At 37.1% G+C, this 23,383-nt stretch overlaps 1 pseudogene; it reads right to left on the bottom strand.

Moving 5' to 3' along the window:
* Window positions 1-11,355: 11,355 nt before the first annotated feature.
* On the bottom strand, window positions 11,356-17,076 carry LOC135151484 (uncharacterized; annotated as a pseudogene).
* Between the last annotated feature and the right edge of the window lie 6,307 nt (window positions 17,077-23,383).

The raw sequence follows: 23,383 nt of genomic DNA, 5'->3' as shown, positions 1-23,383 counted from the left end.
AGCAAAGGAACGACTAGAATTAATACACGGGGACATCTGTGGCCCGATTTCACCACCAACCCCAGCTGGTAACAGGTACTTTTTACTATTTGTTGATGATTTCAGTCGTGCAATGTGGATTTATATGCTTAAGACCAAAGACGAAGCACTATCTCATTTCAAAAAGTTTAAAGTGTTAGAAAAGGAGTCGGGAAAGGAAATTAAAGTGTTGAGGACTGACAGGGGTGGAGAGTTTTGCTTAAGCGATTTTAAGAACTATTGTGAAGAAAGAGGCATAGTTAGACACTTTACAGCACCCTACTCCCCACAACAAAATGGGGTCGTAGAGCGCCGTAACAGAACTGTTGTGGCCATGGGAAGGAGTTTACTGAAGGAACGGACTATGCCATCTTATATGTGGGGGGAAGCCATGAGACACTCTGTGTATTTGTTGAACAGATTACCCACTCGAGCTCTATCAGGTGCAACTCCCTACGAAGCTTGGACAAACGAGAAGCCACGGGTAGACTATCTAAAGGTTTTTGGGTGCATCGCATACATGAAAATTCCCAATGTACACGTAAGAAAGCTGGATGATAGGAGTAAATGTGTTGTGCACTTGGGAAGAGAGCCAGGAACCAAGGCTTATCGTCTATACGATCCAGAGACAGGGATTGTACATATCAGCAGGGATGTAGTCTTCGAAGAAGCTAAGGGATGGAAATGGAGGACTTCTCATGATAGTGATGCATCACCTTCATCAACGTTTGTAGTAACAGGGATTCAAAGTGAAGATGGGGTTGGAGACGCAGAGGATCAGCTTACAGTGACCACACCAGAGCCACTGACACCACTGACTCTAAACTCAAACCGAGCAAACACAAGCAATCAACAAGGTGATCAAGATGACACATACGATGGAAGTGAACCACCAAGACACTTCAGGTTAATCAGTGACATATACAATGAGACTGAAGAAACTGAAATGACAGAGGAACTGTTACTGGCCGGTGTCGATGAACCAATGACTTATAGTCAGGCAGTGAAAGAAAAAGCTTGGAAGGTGGCCATGGATTGTGAAATCGAAGCAATAGAAAGAAATAACACCTGGGTTTTGACAGATTTACCTCCTGGACATAGAGCCATTGACTTGAAGTGGGCCTACAAACTTAAGAGGGACACAAGTGGTGTAGTGATAAAACACAAGGCACGGTTGGTCGCGAAGGGATATGTACAGAAGTACGGGATTGATTTTGAAGAGGTTTTTGCTCCTGTAACGAGGCTAGAAACAGTGCGTCTTTTACTGGCCCTTGCAGCTAAAAATGAATGGCAGGTTCACCACTTAGACGTGAAATCAGCGTTCTTAAACGGCAAACTTTATGAGGAAGTGTATGTAAATCAACCGGAGGGCTACATACAGGAAGGAGATGAGAAGAAGGTCTATAAGTTATACAAGGCATTGTATAGATTACGACAAGCTCCGCGAGCTTGGTATGCACAACTAAACAAGTGCCTTGAAAGTCTCGGATTCACAAAGTGTCCAGTTGAGCACGCTGTATACACGAAGCGAGAGGGAGATGAATCTTTGATTGTAGGAGTTTATGTTGACGACTTAATCATCACAGGTACAAGTGTGGTTAATATAGTTAAATTCAAGAGTCAGATGAGTAATGAGTTTGAAATGTCAGACTTGGGAAAGCTGTCATATTATCTGGGCATAGAGGTCGTTCAAGGAGATGGTTATATTGAGCTTAAACAAGCTGCTTATGCTAAGAAAATACTTGAGAAAGCAGGGATCTCATATTTATCAACTAATATATTGTGTTTAATTAGAATGTATTTATCAGAGTTAATGAGTTACTGTCCAAAGAACATGCTGTCAGACAGCAAATTTGAAGTATGCAACTTTGAAACCTACTGTCACAGACAACAATTTGACGTGACAACAACTTTGAAACCTACTGTCAACTTACAGCAACTTGGACTCAAGACCTACCGTGGTGCCTTAGTATGTAACTTTGAAACCTACTATCAACCGACAACAACTTGGACTCCAGAGCTATTGTCCAGTATCAAACAGGATATTCTATGTGCCATAGAATGCAACTTTAAAACCTACTATCAACTAACAGCAACTTGACGTGATAGCAACTTTGAAACCTACTGTTAACTGACAGCAACATTAAATCCAGAGCTACTGTTTAGTATCACACAATATATTGTAAGTGCCTTGACAGCACCTACTGACATCAACTTAGAGTCCAGAGGTACTGTCCAGTATCAGACAGTATATTCTAAGTGCCTTGACAACACCTTGAATTATACTGTCACTTGACATCTTCACAGACAAAGAATAAAATTTCTCGCTAGGTCGCCTCGTGTACGAGAGACGCCGAGACATCCGCCCAAATCGCCCTTTGACCCGACCGGACCTGTGCGGTGCGTGGCGTGGCGAGGTGGTGCCGACGACGCGCGAGTGCGCGCGCGTAAAGCATATAGCAACACGATACATCATTACACACCATAGTAGTTGTACACTACCCATGTGTGTAATATTGTATAAAGCTACCAACCGGCCTTATTCTCTTTTATGTGGGACAAATAAGCCATTCTCATCTCAAACTCTTTCAAGCCACTAAATTCAACTCGATTTCTCTATGAATTTCATTAAGAAAAATTCCTAACTCCATACATGAAAGTTTAAGTTCTCATATCAAGGAACAACTTCCAATCATTAGATTTTGGACATAACATCAAGAATATAATAAATTATATCCTCAAAATCCCAATTTTTTTACAAATTAATGTAGATTTTAACTATCACTAGGCAAGTTCCAATCCTTAGATTATGGATATATAGTTTATTATTCTAATGCTTATCTGGCCCTTTATTAAACCACGGAAGCTGGAAAACTCTTTTTAGTCCTGTAGTATAATTTAAATTTTATAACTGCCACTTTTACTTCGCAATTATATCTGTGAACAATTATTTGTTCCTAACCGTACATGGCGAAGAACTTCTAGCACAAAAAGACAGGAACCAAAAGATGTCACCCATAAAAATGAGTTTTCTCAACATGATTCTATTGCTGTTGGACATCTGCTCCCAACTAAAGTGATGAGATCCAAACCTCAATTAACTCAAGTATCTTATTCAAGTATGAAAGTTGACCAATGAAACAGATTCAACTCATCTCCACTTGTTATACCCTCCGCACCTTCAACTGTGGTGATAAATGCTGCAGCTAAAGCAGAGTGTTAGGTCCGATACAAAGGGTAATTAAGCTGGAAGGGCGGGTTAAATAACTTAATCACCGATTAAAATTTTATCCCGATTTAAAAGTTTATCTCCTTTTTAAAATCGTGTATCGAGAGTGCAATCAGTTATAATATGCGGAAGTATGAGAAAAGAAAAGGAATTATACCACACGAGAGCTTTTATCCTGGTTGGCGGTGGCTAACTTAAACCTTGGAGTCCACTCACCCTTAGTCTAGTCCTCGAGCTTCTCCCTGGACTCGAGATTTTCTCTACTATAAAGAAACTCCTTTAAAATAGGCGGAGAAACCTTTGCAAATATATATCTTGGAGCGTAACTACCTGTTACCTCCTCGCTATAAATGTAAATTTACAAAACTCGTCTTGGAGCGTAACTCCCCGTTACCTCCTCAAAGTCGTTGTACTCTGGATGTAGTCTTTAAACTTCTAAGATTTTGCTGGTCTTGGATCTTAGGTCTTAGGTCTTGGGTCTTTCCTCTTCCTCACGGTGCGAAGACGACTAACTCCCCGCTAGTACGTCCAGGACTTAGGTCTTAGAATGAAGATCACCTCACTTCACTTTCACCTCCTTGTTTTACAAAAAGAGTTTTGGCTAGATTAACTAAGCCGAGTTTAACAATAATATTCTTGGTCGAAGAATATTAAAGATCAAGAGTTCTTTAAGCTTTCCGAAAGCTTAAGATCTCGAGAGTATTCTTTCTCGATAGATTTGTCTTTAAAATCGAAGAATACATTTATCGTATAAAATCCTCCGAATAAATGATATTCACGTGACTTGGAGTTTGTAGATAAAACTAAAGTCTTTTTAAGCTCTTTTGGCTATATGGACAAATATACTTGTTGATGTGGCTAGAAATATTATCTTTATTAATCGCAAGCGCACGATCACCGTTTTAATATTTTAGATTCGTCCACAGAGATTATATTATTTTTCGCCACCTATTATCTCTAATCTAGGCGAATTAGACCAATTAAGTGTAGTGTTTACAACTAATTTTTATAAAACTTAATTTAGGATTCAATCTAATTAACCTAAATTAAATGAAATTAATTATCCAGATTTTAACTAAATTAATTAACCACAATTACTTACGCAGGAGGTGACTATATAGCCAAAAACAAAAGGAAACACCGACCAAACTTTAGTCACAAATCATACACAAACCCATTGACTTATTATATTCGACTCTATAACAATCATTAACACGAATTAGCCAAGGAAAGAAAACTGAGACGAGAAAGATGACTGCTACAAAACAGACTCGCAACGCGGAGTACACAGAATCACTCGGCAAAATCAACACCTAACTCTAACAAAGCATTCACCCAACTCAGTGACTAAACAAAAGAAACAAACTCAGTAAATTGATTCGGAAACTCGGTGAGGGTACAGTTATGACTCGGTGAAAAGCCCGGCAAGAAAATCGACTTGGTGGCTAAAAGAAACAAAACAACAAGCATTCATGTACACTAGACAGACTCGATTGACATGAACTCAGCAACAAACATTTAAACAAAAGCAACAAACTCAGTGCTGGACTCGCACGAAATCAACACAGGCTCAACGAAATTAAAACAGATTCAAATTGATGCAACAAAACCCTGGAAACTCGATGAAATCGACCCACATAAATCAAACTTAAACTTAGCTAATGACTCTACTACAGAAATACACCAAGCATAACTCGACTAAGAACACAGTGCAGCAAACTCGTTGATGAACTCGGAATACAGAACAAAAGCGAACTCAAATCAGCAGAACTCGGAAAAGATTACACGAGACACAGAAAAACAGAGCAGGACATCAGCTCGGCAAAACTTAGCAAACCAGCAACACGCAAAACTCAACAGCATACAAAACCATGACTCGAAAAGCAAAACCCCAAATAAAAGCAACGCGACTCGGGGCAAGAAAGAACAGAATTAACTACTCAGTATTAAACAAACTACATGGCAGAGCAATACAAAAATCCCCAAGAACACACATGCTTGACTCGGGAAAATGACTCAGTACTCGAACAAACCAGAAACATACGACTTAAACAATGCTCGGAAACAGAGCAACGACTCGGGTAACTGAACTCGGTGACGACTCGTGCAGCAACTCAGTGGTGACTCGAAACCAGAAACACAAACTCTACTCAGGACACAAAGACAATAAAGAAAACGATTTAAAACACAAAGAACACTGCAGGGTTTTTTATCGAAAAGAAACGAAACTAAACAGGGGAAGGGTTGGTTACTGGGTTTTAAAAGAAAAACAAAGTAAAGAAAGTCTTGAATTCTTCTATTTTTTTTATTTCTAACTAAAGCTTCTCAGCAATTAATAGATCTAAAACTGAAATAATGTGGGAGATTTTAAATATTAACTTTCTCACAAATCGATTTTGTGCTAAAGTTTTTAATCATCTCCCAAAAATCTACAACTAATTAACTACGAACTAGGCTCCTTTCAATCCACAAATAATTTTGAGTTTCATGTGGTTAGAGAAAGATTTCATAGCCTTTAAGTAAAAATCAAGAACAAAGTGACAATAACAAAGATGAAATTGTATTGATATAATGAAAGTGATTACAAATTTAGAGTGCTACTACTAGATCTACTACATAAAAAGAGAGGCTACTAAAAAGAGAAAATCCTAGATTCGTTGAAACATGATGGGGAGATGTGTATTTATAGGGGAAAATTAGGGTAGAGGGGGGTGTAGGTGTCCCATCTAGATGCTTCCTTGAGAATATTCCCTAATGATCCTTTTCTTCCCATCTTTTTCTCCTTTTTGCTTTATTCTTTTATTTCTTTAAGCTTTTGCAATTTTCCTAAAAAAAAGACAAATAAACAAATAAATAAGTGAGAACAAGCAATAATTAGGCATTTAAAATATACAAAAATATGCACTTATCAAACTTCCCCATACCTATATTTTGCTCGTCCTCGAGTAAAATCAAAAGAAAAGAAAATAAACTATGAAAACTAGATGCGATTCCTAGGCTCCTTTTCGTAGGCGTGACGGGTGATTTTAGGTTCACCAACCCGTTAAACTCGTAGACGATCTCTACAAGAAGAGTTTTGTCTCCTAAGGGTTTATAGAAGATATACCCATAAAATCTGTGAGGCATTCTAGCAAGTGTCTACTCGACTCTACTCTAATTTCGCCGGTGTTAACAAAAAGCGTTTTTTAAGGAAAATACGACTCAAAGACTCTTTTACTAATAATCAAGATACAGTTGCCTCTAATCTACTTGACTCGACACAAAAATTTACTAGAAATCCAAGGAGTGTAAGTAATTTAAGGCCTTTGATGGATCCTAATCGTCTAATAACATTTTCTCTTTTTCAACCAATTTTGAACTGACCATTCTCTATCGAAACAAATATCTGGCCAAACTTCACAAACTCTTATTCTTTTTTTTTTCTTTTTTTTTTCTTTCTTTCTATTTCTTTTTTTTTGCATTGACTTTATTTTGTCTGTTTTCTTGGGCAAACAATGTTACCCATGTAGCGAGCTTTGGGTCAGTGACTCCCAAACCAAACGGTCTTACGGCACTAGGTTTTGAAATCCCCCTACGAACTTAATTGCTCGAGTAACAAAGGCCACAAAACGAGACTAGCCAATCTACTTTTGCCCATTTATCTAAAGATTTTATCTATAAAGAACAACGGGTATTGAAGTAGTTATTCCTTGTTTTCTTTTTTTTCTATCTCTTTTTTTTTTCTAATTTTTTTATTCGCAAAGGTTCGATTCGACATTGTTTCAACATGTGGGTTGTAACATCCCAGATTTTCAGAATTAGTTTATTAAAATCGAAATAAGTTTGTGAATATTATTATTGGCTTTAATTGACTTTTATCTGATAAGATGAATGGTCTGTGTAGTATGAGTATAATTGTGATGTGAATTATAAGGGTTAAACTGATTATGCATTCTTCTTCTGTGATTTCGTATATTTTTACGACCCGGATTTTTTTCCAAAAATTGTTTATCGTTATGAAAGTAATTTTCTTAGAGAGAAAGGAATAAAGTTCAATATTTTATTCCAGTTTAATGTGTTTTCAAAACTTTATATTTAAATTCCGGGTTATTTTGTTATCAACACAGGGTTGTCTTTTCAAAACTATATTTCATATAATTGATTTTAAAGATTTAAGAGATTGGTATGTGATTATAATTGTTACATGGCTAAGTGTTGCATGTGAAATTGTGAGTTTAATTAGTTATGATAACTAAATGTGAATATTGGATGAATTTTAGTGTAAATTGGTTTTCTGTAATTGTTATTTATATGTGCCAGATCTGTGAGTTTATTTATTGATATTATCAAAATGAGTCATATGTTATTTAGATATTTTCTAAATGATTTATATACGGATATATGAATATCCTTTCAAAACTCATTTCAAATATTATTTCTGAAAATACAGAGATTTGTTATGCAAAAGTTAGATGGTCGATATGTGAAGATATGTATTACATGATTAAGTGTTACGTGTGTAATAGTCGCATAATTAGTTATGGTTATTTCTGAATATTATAAGAATATTTGGTAAATCATATGATAACTAGTTTTCCATTTTGATTGCTTTTATATGTTGCAATAGCGAGTTTTTACTTTTCATATTCTGAGGATAAAATATGGAACATTTGTGTATTTTCCTAGTAATTTATGAATAGTATGTGATATTATATGAATATTTGTGAGATTTGTGCTATCTGGTTTATTAAACTGACTGCTCATATGTGTTCGGATTTGAGCTATTTCAATTTCTATATGATCAGGATAAAATATAGTTTATTTAGATATGTTCATATCAATTTTTGGATTGCTACGTGATTTTATAATCGATTTGTGAATTTAATTTCGTTTAATTATTATTTATATTAAAACAGTTATTTAACATTTTAAACCCCGCGGGCGTTCGGGAAAATTTCGCCATTAAGCTATTTGGGACATTCTGAGCATTTTTCGTGTTTTAACTTTTTCAATCCGGAGTACGGTTTGCCCCGTAAATGGTCCGGTACGATTTTGTTAATATTTTTAAAGTTAATAATTATCTGGTTATCTCGTAATGCGTGAAGCATATTCAAGGAATATTCCAAAGCATATTCAAGGAATATTCTCTTATCTTCCTCTATAAATATCCCTTACCAGTTTATTTCGCGCGTAAATTCATTTCGCCAGTTTCTCCGCACGAATACCGAGAGAAAACGAACGGGTGTTCTTCGTGTTCTTCATAATCAAACAAGGATTTGAAGGCGTTATTGGAATCCGATGGAGGCGTATAAATAGTCAAAACGAAGCTCTCGACGCGTAGAATCTAGTACAATCATCCGTTTATATGCAGATTCAACAGGTGATTTTAGATTATTTTTCTAAAATTCGAATTTATCTGATTTAAATGATGAATTTTCGCAAACTTGGTTGTTTGATTGTTTTGATGCTTCTATGTTGTAGAACGTGTTTTTCTCGTCGTTTTGGTATATTATATGTTGATTTTTGAGTTCCATAACATCTAGAAAAGTGGGTTTGATTACTGAACTGTGTTCTTGGGGTGTTCTTGAGCTTTCTTTGAATTTTCGCCGGAGTTTGAGTTCTAGGAAGGCTGGGTAAGATTGGAAAACACAGATGTGTAGATCGTTGAATGCTGAGTGTGTTCATATAATCGAATCAGCTGTTGGAGTCGAGATGAGGCCTCGCCGGAGTTTGAAACTCCGGCGGCGTTCTTAGTTTTAGTTTAATTTTCCGGCTTAATTGATGATTAGTTTGAATTCCGAGACCAGATACGAGCTCCTGGCGTTGTGTAGATCATTCAGTGTTGTTTTGGCGAATAAAGGAAGCCGGGAAACGATTCCCGGCGAGTGTGGAAGGTGGCCGGCGGCTTATTGCTGGCTGGTCACCGACGTTATGAAGTTGATGAAGTCATTGTACTCGGGTTTTGAAAATTACAAATTACCCCCTGGAACTTTTGAAAGTTGCACTTTAAACCCTGGACCAAAACTTTCAAAAGTTTACAAAATAAACCTTTTGATTTAATTTTCTAAAATTGTTTTATTTAATTATTTTAAATTCCAAAAATAGTTTTTAATTATTTCTTTATTCAAAAATAAATCTAAATTAGTTTCTTAATTAATTTTAATTATTAATTAATTATTTTAATTGGTCAATTAATTTAAATATTAATTGATTAATTAATTTAGTTAATTATTCATTGATTTTAATTGATTAATTAATTAGATTTAATTGTTCCTTTTGATTTAAAAATTCCGGAAAATAGTTTCGAGCTTTGAATTATTTTTCTAAAATATGTTTGAGGCTCGTTAATTGATTTCAAATGATTTCGGATCCGATCTTGAGCAATCGGATTTGATTATTTATTCCAAAATGGATTCTTTTACCTGTTTTAATTCCGAAAAATGTTTAGAAATTCCAGAAAATTCTCGAAAAATCATTTTTAACCTGAGACTTGATTGGATATCGATTGGGATGGGAAACCTTATGTGCAATGTGATGTCTGCTGTCTGTGAGATATGTTATATGTCAGTAGGGAGTTAGAAAACTGTTTTGTTAATAACTTTTGATCCGTAATTCAGAATCGAGTGAAACGAAAAAGAGGTTAAATCTTAGAAACTCTAGTTTAATATAATGTAACAATATGGTTGAGTTTCCAATGTGTATAAAGATTGTTGAAAATGCATAATGTGACTATATGTGATCTATATGCTATATAGTGATGATTACCTGAAATACGTGTTCATTTCTAACATGATAAATGATTTGGGAGACATAGCATCTTGTCTTGATTAATGTTGAATAAGAATATGTAGATTACAGGAATTTGAGTTAATTGATTGTTTGTTGGTTGAAATAGGTTAACAGATGGATAGTCCTATAAATAGACAAGACGCTGTCAGATTTTCAATAGGATTTATATGTTTATGGAGTTGTAGTATGCTACATGGAGTATGATGTGACTATATGATAGAGTCAAAGCATGATTATATGTTAAGTGATATCTGATAAGTGCATAGAGATTATATAGGGTGATATGTGATTATGTGTTAAATGTTAATGATATACGTGATATGTGTATGCGATAGGTTATGATACCGAGTTTGATAAGTAGAGATAAGAATCAATAGATTATTTAGTGATTATGGTAGTATCTTATTCTCGTAAAGGGTTTGGACGAGACGGATACGATCGAAGACGTTCAGAAGGTCAAACGATGTTACAAAGCGAATAAGGAACGAATCGAGTAAACGAAGCAGTGTGGCGAATGGAGTATATACAGAGATGGTCTGGAGGTTATGATATGCATAGATTGTGAGTTGGAAAGATGAGATTAAGCTATGTGTGTGGAAGCGGATTTAAGGCAAGTTTTCCTAAATCCTTCCTCATATATATATTGCATGTTCTGATTATTCTGTCAAGATTATGATATTGTTTATACTGAAACCCTTCTCAAATACACCCTTACTTCTGAGAATGAAACCCATGCTTGTTTTCTTCTTCAAAATTTTGAAAAGCCAAACACCTAATTACTCTCAATTTCTATTACAAGTATTCTGATCCTTCTTTCCAGTCTCAAGATTTTAAAAATGTCAGCTTTACAAACTAATTCGAAGTTCAGATTGTCATTGAAGCATGTGTTGCTCAGTGATAGTTAGAACTTAGAATGAATTGAGATCTTCTTGATTATTCAACCCACCATTGTCAGACTAGTTAACTTAGCCGATGATGGAGGATACTGAATAGTTAAGGACTTCTTGAATTTTGATTTATAAAAGGATGATTCTTAAAAGTTGGTTTGGAATATTTATGTTGTTGATAATGATTATGATTTTGTTCTATTGATTGATTGTCTATTGACTTAAATTGTTAGAATTGGATTAGTTTTTATAAAATATGTGGACCAGATTCGTGGTCAGACCAGATTCGTGGTCAATTATAGGCCAATGTGTGCCTTGGATCCAGTATAGAGAACAGGGCTGTGTGCCATGTTCGGGGTTAGTGCGTGACTGATCAGCAGCCTAACCTTTGGTTTTAAGTAAAAATGTGATGAATCCAATTCGACAATTCTTCTGTAAGTTTGAATTCTGATTTCAATTGCTGATAAGAATTGTGAAGTTTTCAATTACATATCTTGATCCTGTGAACCCTGATAAGGTATTCAGGACTATTATTGCTTATATACACTTGCTGAGCATTGTTGCTCACCCTTGCTATTCTTTTTTATAACCATTTCAGAAAAGATTAGAGATGAATTACTTGATTGAGGTTGCGAGTATGGCTAAGGATAAGCGAGGAGTCAGAGTTATAGAATATCTAGAGGACAAGTGGAATGTTCAGGGAGATTGTCAAGGTTGGTTCTAGATAGAATTGTTGAGATTCAGTTGTAATCATAATTTAAATAGATTGGCAGTGATTCTTCTCATCGAAGATGATTTGAGGTTGTAAGACATTGTTTATTTATAGTGGTTGATTCTAATTTCAATACTGTAACCTGGATGCGATCCTGTTTTTAGGGGGTTAAAAGTATGTTCTCTAAAATCTTTTACTAAAGTTTTCAGGTTTTAAATCCTTTGATTTTATTACCTTTTTCAAAATACAGGTTTTCAAATGTGTTCTAAAATGGTTTTTGTGTGGTGACGTCAGAATCCAGACCCGCGGATTCTCGGGCTGTCACATGGGTTCTCTCTCAGGTATCGAATAATATCACTAGACTATCTCTCCATCAAAGGTCTTGTGCAAATGTGTGTGCCATCTTGGCATTACGAGTACAAATCGGTCGATACAAGTTTCAAAAAGACGACCTTACTTAACTACGTTCAAATTATCTAAAAGACACTACATATATATACTTTTCGAAAACATGTAACACCAACTACTCCTAAAGTTCGAGTGAGGGAAAGACAACTTAGCTAAAACATCTCTATTTTTGGATTTTTCTAAATTTTCATTTTTTTGGGTTTTTTATTTTTTAAGAATTACACTAAAGCCCTCCCCATACCTAAATCATGCATTGTCCTCAATGTATGCAAAAGAGAGAATTGAAATGAGAGAGTAAAGAGGAAAAATACTTGAATAGGAGATGAAGGGGATTTTTATTAACTACTGAAGCAACTTACATGATCAAGGGTCGATGAGGTGGATGACCTCTTCCTCCGAATCAACAGGCAATTCTAAAAATGGTTTAAGACGTTGACCATTAACTTTGAAAACATTACCATTTTTAGGATCCTGAATTTCAACAGCACCGTGAGGAAACACAACTTGAACAATGTAAGGACCGTCCCATCTAGAACGCAACTTACCGGGAAACAAATGAAGCCTAGAGTTGTAGAGAAGAACTTTTTGGCAGGGAGAAAAGGATTTTCTCAAGATGGTCTTATCATGGAAGGCCTTGTAAATTTTAGCGTTTTCGTAGGCATCATTTCTAAGTTCGTCTAACTCGGTCAATTGCAACTTCCGATGACTACCGGTAATGGGTAAGTCGAAGTTCAGTTCTCTAATGGCCCACATGGCCCTATGCTCTAGCTCAACCGGCAAATGGCAAGCTTTACCATACACGAGTCTATAAGGAGACATTCCTAAGACGGTCTTAAAGGCGGTCCGATAGGCCCATAAGGCATCTATCAACTTGGTTGACCAATCTTTCCTATTCGAGTTGACCGTCTTTTCTAAGATTTGCTTAATTTGCCGGTTCGAAACCTCTACTTGGCCACTAGTTTGAGGATGATAAGGGGTAGCCAACCTATGAGTGATGAAGTACTTCTTAAGAAGTACTCGAATTGACGATCCTTGAAATGAGTCCCTTGGTCACTAATGATAGCCCTAGGAGTTCCAAATCGAGAAAAGATATTCTCTTTAAGGAATCTAAGGACAACTTTGTTGTCATTGGACCGGGTCGGGATGGCTTCTACCCACTTGGAAACGTAATCAACCGCGAGAAGGATGTAAAGGTGGCCAAACGAACTTGGAAATGGGCCCATGAAATCTATGCCCCACACATCAAAAAGCTCTATAACAAGGATTGGGCTCATAGGCATCATGTTTCTCCTAGTGATTCTTCCTAGATGTTGACACCTACTACATGCGGAACAATACTCGGCGGCATCCTTAAACAAACTAGGGCAATAAAAACCGCATTGGAGGATTTTAGCGGCGGTCTTCTTCGCACTAAAATGACCTCCACATGCTTGATCGTGACAAAACGAGAGGATGCTATGAAACTCACTATTTGGGACACACCTCCTAATGATTTGATCGGGACAATGCTTAAAGAGATACGGGTCGTCCCAAAAGAAGTGTTTCACTTGAGAAAAGAACTTGGCTTTATCATTTTTGGACCATGTCGAGGGAATGTCACCGGTCGCTAGGTAATTGACTATGTCGACGAACCAAGAGAGAGTGGAAATTGAGAGAAGGTGTTTGTCGGGAAATGACTCGCTTAAGGGCAAGTCGTTAGTGGATTCAACCACTAATCGAGAGAGATGATCGGCAATGACATTCTCGCAACCTTTCTTATCCCTAATCTCTAAGTCAAACTCTTGGAGCAACAAAATCCATATAATTAAGCGGGCTTTTGAGTCTTTTTTCGAGAAAAGGTACTTAAGAGCGGCATGGTCGGTGTAAACAATGATTTTGGACCCGATAAGATAAGAGCGAAATTTTTCTAAGGCAGAGACTACGGCTAGAAGCTCCTTCTCGGTGGTAGAATAATTGGGTTGGGCATCATTTAAGGTCTTACTAGCGTAGTAAATGACATGAGGCCTCTTATCTATTCGTTGTCCTAAAACCGCTCCTATGGCATAATCGGATGCGTCACACATGAGCTCAAAAGGTTAACTCCAATCGGGAGGCTTCATGATCGGGGCCGAAGTCAATTCTCTCTTAAGGTCTTCGAAAGAATGAACACACTCGCTTGTGAGCTCGAATTTGACATCCATAGCTAAATGGTTGGTCAAAGGTCGGGCCTTTTTGCTAAAATCCTGGATGAATCTATGATAAAATCCCCCATGTCCAAGGAAAGAGCGAATTTCTTTAACGGACTTGGGAGGTGGGAGATTAGCAATAAGGTCGACCTTAGCCTTGTCTACTTCGATCCCTTTTTCAGAAATTTTATGTCCTAGAACGATTCCCTCCTTAACCATTAAATGACATTTCTCCCAATTTAACACTAGATCCGTCTCCTCACATCTTTTCAACACTAAGTCAAGATTGTTAAGGCATTGGTGAAAAGACGGTCCAAAGATGGAAAAATCGTCTATGAAGACTTCTAGAAAGTCACCTATCATTTCCGAGAAAATGCTAGTCATGCACCTTTGGAACGTGGATGGGCCCGTGGTTAGGCCGAAAGCTAAGCGTCTATATGCGAAGGTTCCAAAAGGGCAAGTGAAGGTGGTCTTTTCTTGGTCTTCGGGTTCAATCGGGATTTGAAATATCCCGTGTAACCATCTAAGAAGCAATAAAAGGCATGACCCGCTAACCTCTCTAGCATTTGATCGATAAAAGGCAAAGGAAAATGATCTTTCCTAGTGACGGCATTGAGCTTCCTAAAATCTATGCACATTCTCCAACCGGATTGGACACGTGTTGGAACTTGCTCATTGTTCTCATTCGTCACTAAAGTGATGCCCGACTTCTTAGGCACTAAATGGACGGGACTCACCCACTTACTATCAGAAATGGGATAAATGATCCCATTGTCTAAGCACTTAAGAATCTCTTTCTTAACTACCTCCATCATGGGAGGATTCAACCTCCTTTGAGGTTCTCTCACGGGCTTTGCATCTTCTACCAAATGAATCCTATGTTGGACAATCGCCGGGCTAATTCCTTTAATGTCCGAAATGCTCCACCCTATTGCTCCCTTATGCTTTCTAAGGATTCCTAAAAGTTCTTCCTCTTGTGACGTAGTCAAATTAGAGGCAATGATGACGGGGTAGGACACGTTGGGGCCTAGAAAAGCATACTTAAGAGTGTCAGGAAGAGGTTTGAGTTCTAACTCCGGCGGTTGTGACTCAACGGTTTCCTTTGGTAAAGGCAAATGCTCGGGTTCAACATCACGCTCTTGACTCGTTGTAGGAAATGGTGGATGCTAACATTTGGTTGACCTCATGTGTGTAGTCGGAAACATCCCAATCCTCTCCAAAATGTTTTAAGCAAAATTCAAGGGCATCTTTGGGATTCATGAGATCTTGATCAACTATTTCATCAATTAGATTAACGTCCATAGGTTGATCATAGAAATCATCGGATTGTTTCCCCACATGAAAGATGTTGAGGTCGATTGTCATGTTACCAAATGTTAGCTTCATTAATCCGTTCCTACAATTAATCAAGGCATTGGATGTAGCTAAAAAGGGTCGTCCTAGGATGATGGGAATTTGATTCTTCGGGTTCCTAACCAGCTCGGTCTCTAGGACGACAAAATCTACGGGAAACACAAAGTCACCTACTTTAATTAACACGTCCTCGATCATTCCCTTAGGAATTTTCACGGATCGGTAGGCTAATTGAAGTGTGACATTAGTTTGTCGGAGCTCCCCTAAACCTAAGGCTTGGTAGACAGAATATGGAAGGAGATTAACACTAGCCCCTAAATCAAGTAACGCCTTATCCACAAAAGTTTCTCCTATGACACATGAAATAGTAGGACAACCGGGGTCTTTGTATTTCACGGGAATTTGGTTTGAGAGAATCGAACTAATGTGAGACGTAATGAAAGCTTTCTTAGGGACATGGTTGGTTCTCTTATGAGTACATAACTCCTTAAGACACTTAGCATATGAAGGAATTTGTTGAATAACATCTAAAAGGGGTATGTTGACCTTGACTTGCTTAAACACTTCCAAAATCTTCTCCATTTGAGCCGATTGCTTCAGTGAAATAAGTCTTTGTGGGTAAGGGACTCTTGGTTTATAGACTACTTCACTTTGCAACTCGAAATTCGGTTCCGAGTTTGCGTCACTCGACTCCTCACGGGCTTTTGAACACTCGGGTTTGTCATGATTAATGGTAGTGCGGGGTGGACTTGGGTTAGAAGTCGAATCCCCTTTCTTACCAAGGTTCTCACCAACGTGGGTATCAACTTGTTTACCCCACCTAAGAGAAATGACCGCATGCACATTATCCGGGGGTCTTTGATTAAGTGGAAATTTTGGGTTCGCCTCCGGTTGGCTCGGGAATTTGTTCTTTTCTCGCTCACACAACGTGCTTGCTAATTAACTCAATTGGGACTCTAACTTAGAGACGGCTTGCACATTCGAATGCAGAAGTTGCCTATCTTGAGTTAAAGTTTGCATGAAGGTTTGTTCGGATTGAGTCAAGTTAGTTTGCGATTTCACTAAGGCCTCTATGCTCTTTTCTAAGGAATTGAGTCTCTTATCCGAATCATTAAAACCGGGAGGATTTAACGGAGCTTGACTCGGGTTTTGATAATTCGGAAAAGAATTGGGATTGGCCCTAGGAAAATTAGGTTGTGGGGCTTGAAAATTTTGCCCTTGGTTCCACGAGAAATTCGGGTGATTCTTCCACCCGGGGTTGTACGTTGGTGCAAAAGGGTCATTTCTAGACTTTGGTTGGAACATCGCGTTCACTTGCTCAAAATTGTGAGATTGTTGAATCTCGGGATGGGGAGCATTATAGTTCGGGAAAATAGGCCAAGATGATGGGCCACTATGAGACACTAAAGCCTCGAGTCTCTTAGTAAGGGTAGCTAATTTGGCATCGGTTGCCACATTGTTTCCTATTGAGTGCAAACCCCTAGAGCTAGATGCCTCATCCGACTTTTTAGTTTCCCTAGTAGACTCCCATAACATTGTTTTTTCGGCTAAGTCCTCGAAAAATTCCCACCCTTGATCCTCATCTTTCTCCATGAATTTGCCTTGGCACATAGACTCTAACAAAGCGGTTGTTTGACTATCTAAAGCCTCGTACACAATCTTACAAAGTCTCCATTTCTCTATTCCATGGTGGGGGCATTGTGATAAAAAAATTTTAAAATGATCAAAGAATTTTCAAAAAGACTCATTTTCCCTTTGATGGAATTGATTTATTTCATTTGTAATTCGAGTCGTTTTATGGTTTGGAAAATACTTTTTAAGAAACATTACCACAAACCCCTCCCAAGTGGAAATAGAATTGACGGGTAGACTATACAACCATTTTTTAGCATTTTCTTTTAAAGCAAAGTTGATTAGTCTAAGCCGAATGGAGTCTTCGCTTAATTGTTGGAGTTTTTGCGAACCGCAAACCTCCTCAAATTCTTGAATAAAGAGATAGGGATCCTCACCTTGAAAGGCCTTATTCAAAGGTATATTTCTAATCCTATTTTGTACAACCAGTGATAACTCAACTAGTGTCTGATAACCACTCAACTTGTAACTCAACATGGAATCGTCTCTGATAAGTTATGTCAGTAGATAGTTATAGTTTAGTTGGAATCAGTTCAAGAAAGTCTAGTAGATACAAGAATCAGAATGTCAGAAGAATTCCAAGATATCAGCTACAAGCCACTGGAAGAAGTTCATTCCATATGATCAAGCCTCAGTGTCAAATAAACTGTGTAGCAGTTCAAGGAGTTCAGAAGGTATGAAGATTCAAGTATTTATTTCATCAGAGATTCCATATGTGTACTGAAATGAAGAAGAACTAGAAGACAAAGATTCGAAGACCCGACCACAGCTCAAATGTTTAATTGATGGAGAATATTCAATTTAGTTAGGCAAAGATGAACCAGACAGTACATTTGTGTGCCAGCTATTTATATTGAATATTTAACATCAAAGGAAGGTGGTCGTTCAAGCCGTGTGATGATCAAGACGAAGGCTCAAGACATTTGCTTTCTGGAATATAGAGTTTTTAATTAATTCTTTGTTAAATAATTAATCTCTATTAATTTATTTAGTTGTTAAATTAATTCAATTAGAATTAATTTGATAATTAAGTTTATTAATAAGTGAATTGATTTAGAATTAATTTACAAAAAGAAAGCAAAAGAAAGAAGGCCACAAGGAAGGACAAGGAGACCGCCGCTCAGACCTGTCTAGCTATGGGAAAAAGAATTCTCACCAACGCAATGGAGTGTGATATATTCTTAATGCTGGAAACCCGGTTGGAATTGATTTATATTTTTCAAAGCAAAAGGAATCCGGTTCCAGACCCACAGGAGACCGAATCTTAGACTTGTCTGACTATGAGGAAAAAGAATTATCACCAACACTATGGAAAGTGATATAATCTTAAAGCTGGAACCCCGGATGGAATTAAAATATTATTTGCAAGGCAAAAGGAGTCCGGTTCCTGGCCCTCTAGAGACCGCAGCTTGGACCATAAAGATTTATTTATATTAATAAATATTTTAATTAATTAGAAAATTATATTTATAAATGTCTAATAATATTAGATATTTATTTATATAATTTCTGGATTAAATTAAATATTTATTAATTAAAGATTATAAGCTGTGCGGGATTAAAAGCAGTTCTAAGGGCTGGCTAAAGGACGAAAGTTTATAAATAGCGTACTGCCGAATGTTGAATGAAGCAGCAAGACAATTCAAATGAATTGTCCTACCGAAGCTACACTCCACTGCCCAGACAATCCCTTGGAAATTGTCTGACTGAATCAAGGGTGGTCAGCAAGACAATTTAATTGTCTTGTCGTTTCCTTCATGTGTGGCCAAGACAATGTTTGTAAGACAATCAGATTGTCTTACCTTGTGACAGGATTGTCTTGCCCTTGGATGGATTGTCTTTCTGTCCTAGTTTGTCTTGCTGGCTTATGTAATTGTCATACCTTCCCAGGAATTGTCATACCTTCCCTGGGATTGTCATACCTTCCCTGGAATTGTCATACCTTCCCTCCAATTGTCTTTCTGGCGAGTTTAAAGCTTGGTAGACAATCTAAAATTGTCATACCTTGCCTTGAATTGTCTTGCCCAAGGTTAAATTGTCTTGCCTTGTTTGTGTTTGTCTTTCCAAGCTTGTAATTGTCTTGTCTTGTGATTGTCATACAAGTTCAATGCTTTGCCTATAAATATGGCTTTGCATTCTTCATTTTTAGTGTTCATTCTCTTTGATTTCAAAGCATTGTTAAGCTTTCAAGTTGTTCGTAACTTGCTTGTTATATCCACAGTTTTCTGTGCTTTGATCACTCGATTGTTTTAATCCCTAAATTAGAATACTTCCTGTCAAATTTATTCTAGAATATTTAGTGGACATTAAAACTGAACCTTAATTAATTTAATAACGACTTTCAAGTTTAAATTACTTTTTACTCGAACCTTGTTTATTTAATTAATTAAAATCTGATTATCCAGTTATATTTAAATCAGATTTATTCCGCGCGAATTTTGTGACGATTGTATTCAACCCCCCCTTCTACAATCGTATCGGGACCTAACAATTGGTATCAGAGCGGTTGATATAATCTACCTTATCAGATCCTACACTCACTCTGAAAATTTCTAAAAATTCCAAGTAATTTTTATTCGAAATAATTTTATTCCAAAAATTATTTCTGGCCGAAAATTATTTTTCTTTCAAAAATCCAAACTTTTCCCAAATAATTTTTTATTCGAAATAATTTTATTTCAAAAATTATTTCTGATCGAAAATTATTTTTATTTCAAATCTTTTTCCAAATAATTTTTAATTCGAAATAATTTTATTCCAAAAATTATTTCTGATCGAAAATTATTTTTCTTTCAAATCTTTTTCCAAATAATTTTTAATTCGAAATAATTTTATTCCAAAAATTATTTCTGATCGAAAATTATTTTTCTTTCAAATCTTTTTTCCAATAATTTTTAATTCGAAATAATTTTATTCCAAAAATTATTTCTGATCGAAAATTATTTTTCTTTCAAATCTTTTTGCAAATAATTTTTAATTCGAGATAATTTTATTCCAAAAATTATTTTTGATTGAAAATTATTTTTTCTGTCAAAATCCAAATCTTTTCCCAAACACTCAAACACCCAATCTTCTACCATGTCTACCGCAAAAATTAGCAGCATTAAAATTCCACCTTTTGACAAGGCTAACTTTGGTCTCTGGACGAGACACATGCTTTTGTTCCTCCGGGTGGCGAATAAAAAATACATAAATATTTTGACGAAGGGTCTTTCGCCCCCAATGAATATTATCCTGGAACATACTGAACATGGAGTTACTATTCCTCACAGAACCTATCTGAAAACACCTGCTGAGTTCTCGGATGAGGATAATGAGCTGATAAATCTAGATGTAACTCTACAGCTCATTTTGATCGAATCATTGGATCCAGTAATGTACAATAATGTTGTCAATTGTACAAGTGCTAAGCAGATATGGGACACTCTGCAAATTATCAATGAAGGATCTGAGGAAGTACGGGAAAACAAGAAGGAAATTCTTGTGGCTCAATATGAGCAATTTGGTTCTAATCCCGAAGAAGGAATATCTGAAGTATTCATCAGATTCAACAATTTGATAAACAATCTGAATCTGAACGGGAAATACTACGACAACAAAGAGATGAACCTGAAGTTTTTGCTGACACTCCCTGAGCATCTGGAGCATAGGATAACCGCCATCAGAGAAAGCAGAGATTTGACAGAGATCTCATTGGAACAGCTGTATGGGGTTCTGAAAACCTACGAATTGGAACAGGCTCAAACTAAACAGAGATACGGATGGGGAAAGACACTGAACACGTCTACGTCTGTCAGCAATTCTACTGCCCTCATAATACAATCACCTCTTGTGAAAGAAAGGAAGGTTGTTGTACCTTCAAGAAGCTCCCAGGAGTATGTTGTGCCGGAAATGGGACATACTTCAGTAAGTACGGGAGATGATGAATTTTACTCGATGGAAGAGTTAGATCAGCTGGAGGACGAATCTCTTGCTATGTTTGCCAGGAAGTTTGGTAACATGAGATTTAGGAAGAATCCCTCCTACAAGTTTAAATCTTCTGGTAGTAAATTTCAGAAAGAGGGGGATCTTCGTCCACAACATCAAAAGGGGCTTACAAGACTGGGATGGTTGATCGAAGCAAGTTTAAATGTTTCAACTGTGATGAGCCTGATCACTTTGCATCGGAGTGCAAGAAGCCCAATCAGCTGGCAAAGAAGAAAGAATCTTATGACGAGCTAAAGCAGAAGTATGAGGCTCTGCTAAAGAAGCATCAAGGCCAAAGCAGCCAAGGGAAGTCCTATGTGGCAAAAGGGAAAAGCTGGGATGACACAGATAGTGATGAGGAGGAAGAGCGGGGAAATGTTGCTCTAATGGCTTTTATGGAACCTTCTACACCTCCACATCGCACTGGCGGATTTCCGGTAGATCCTACTTGCCCTAAACTGTTTATGCAATTAGGACTTGAACGTGATGACGCTCGTAATAAGCTCAAAGCTCTGACTCTTGAACACAAAGCTTTAAAGCAAGAAGTTCATGAGTTAAAGTTAAAAGAAAAACTTGTTCTCACCCCTAAAATTGAACAATTAACTGGTGACTTGTTGACTCAGTCTAACAAAGTCAAAGTGTTAGAGTATAGGGAGAACAAACTGAATGAGCAACTAGCTGAAGAGAAGGTTAGGTGCCTTGCTTATAAGGAGTCGACTAATATTGTTAAGAACCTAGTGGACCAACAAGTGATTAAAAGGAAAGTTGGTATAGGTTTCGATTACAACAAGTCGGTAGGTAAGGCTAGTAACATAACTCCTTTTGTTAAGAGTGCTGAAGACAGGGGTATCCCACATGTTTTAAAGGATGCTCCCAAACCTTTATTCAAAACCCCTGTCGCAGAACCATTACTTGATCTGCCCGTGATTATTCAATATGAAATGAATCTAGAGGATATTGAGAATGAGAGGGAGATCTTGGCATCTGTAGAGCCAATGCAAGTTGAGGGCACATTTAGTTCGCCCAAAGCTGGCATAGGTGCCAATGGCTTAAAGAATAATTTTAACAAGCCTAATAAGTTTGTTAAATGCAGGAATGATAACAATACATGCTCATCTACTTATAACATTAGAACTTCTGAAAATGTTAATGTAGAAACTATTAAACCCCCTGTTGTTCTGAATAACATGCCTACTATTCCTTTAGTTGATATGTGCCATAAACCTTGTGGTGTTGATAATTGCATGTTATGTGCGTTTAATGTAATGTCTGCTTATTTCAAAAGTTTGCATGCTAACAAAGAAAACACAACACCTAGAAAGCACATGAATAGTAAGTTTGCAAAAACCAAGACTACTGGTCCTTCTCCTATCAAGAAGGATACTTATGTTCCTAAGCCTAAACCTAAAGTGTTCAAGGCTATTTGTAGGAAAGTAAGTACAGTCAAAGTGGATGCTGATGTTATTCGAATAGGATCTGTTGTCAAAGCTGACAAAGGTCAATTCTTTAAGTATGCCGGGCCCAATCAAGTTTGGGTTCCGAAGAAGGTTTAATTCGTTTGATATGTGCAGGGAGCCAAACAAGGTTGAAAAGGTTGTATGGATCCTCGATAGTGGATCTTCTAGACATATGATCGGTGATAGAGCCCTGCTATCAAATGTGATTGAGAGAGCTGGCCCAATTGTCACCTTTGGAGATAACAGCAAAGGTCGTACTACGGGATATGGCAATTTATTTGCTGGAAATGTTATCATTGAAAAAGTTTCTTTGGTTGAAGGACTCAAGCACAATCTTCTGTGACAAGGGATTCGAAGTAAATTTTGTCAAGGAGAAGTATTTGATATCTCACACTAAAGATGACCGTCTTGCTCCCTGTGGAGTAAGAAAAGCTAACTTATACTTAGCTGATCTCAATTCAGGTGCCAATGATGAAGATAATTGTTTCTATTTAAAGGCTTCACCTGAAGATAGTTGGCTATGGCATAAGAAGCTGTCTCACCTTAATTTTAAAATTGTAAACTCTTTGGTCAAGAGGGATTTGGTGAGAAGACTGCCTCCTTTGGAATTCACTCTACAAGGACTTTGTGAGGCATGTCAGAATGGGAAGGCTAAGATAGCATCATACAAAGGCACAGACACCAGTAACATTACTGAACCACTTCAACTATTACATGTGGATTACTTTGGTCCAGTCAATGTGATGTCTTTATCAAGAAAGAGATATGCCTTGGTGATTGTTGATGAC

This window comes from Daucus carota, chromosome 3, assembly GCF_001625215.2.
Source record: "Daucus carota subsp. sativus chromosome 3, DH1 v3.0, whole genome shotgun sequence".
Taxonomy (NCBI): Eukaryota; Viridiplantae; Streptophyta; class Magnoliopsida; order Apiales; family Apiaceae; genus Daucus; species Daucus carota.
Note: the sequence above shows the minus strand (reverse complement) of the source record. Positions and strands in the feature narration are given on the sequence as shown.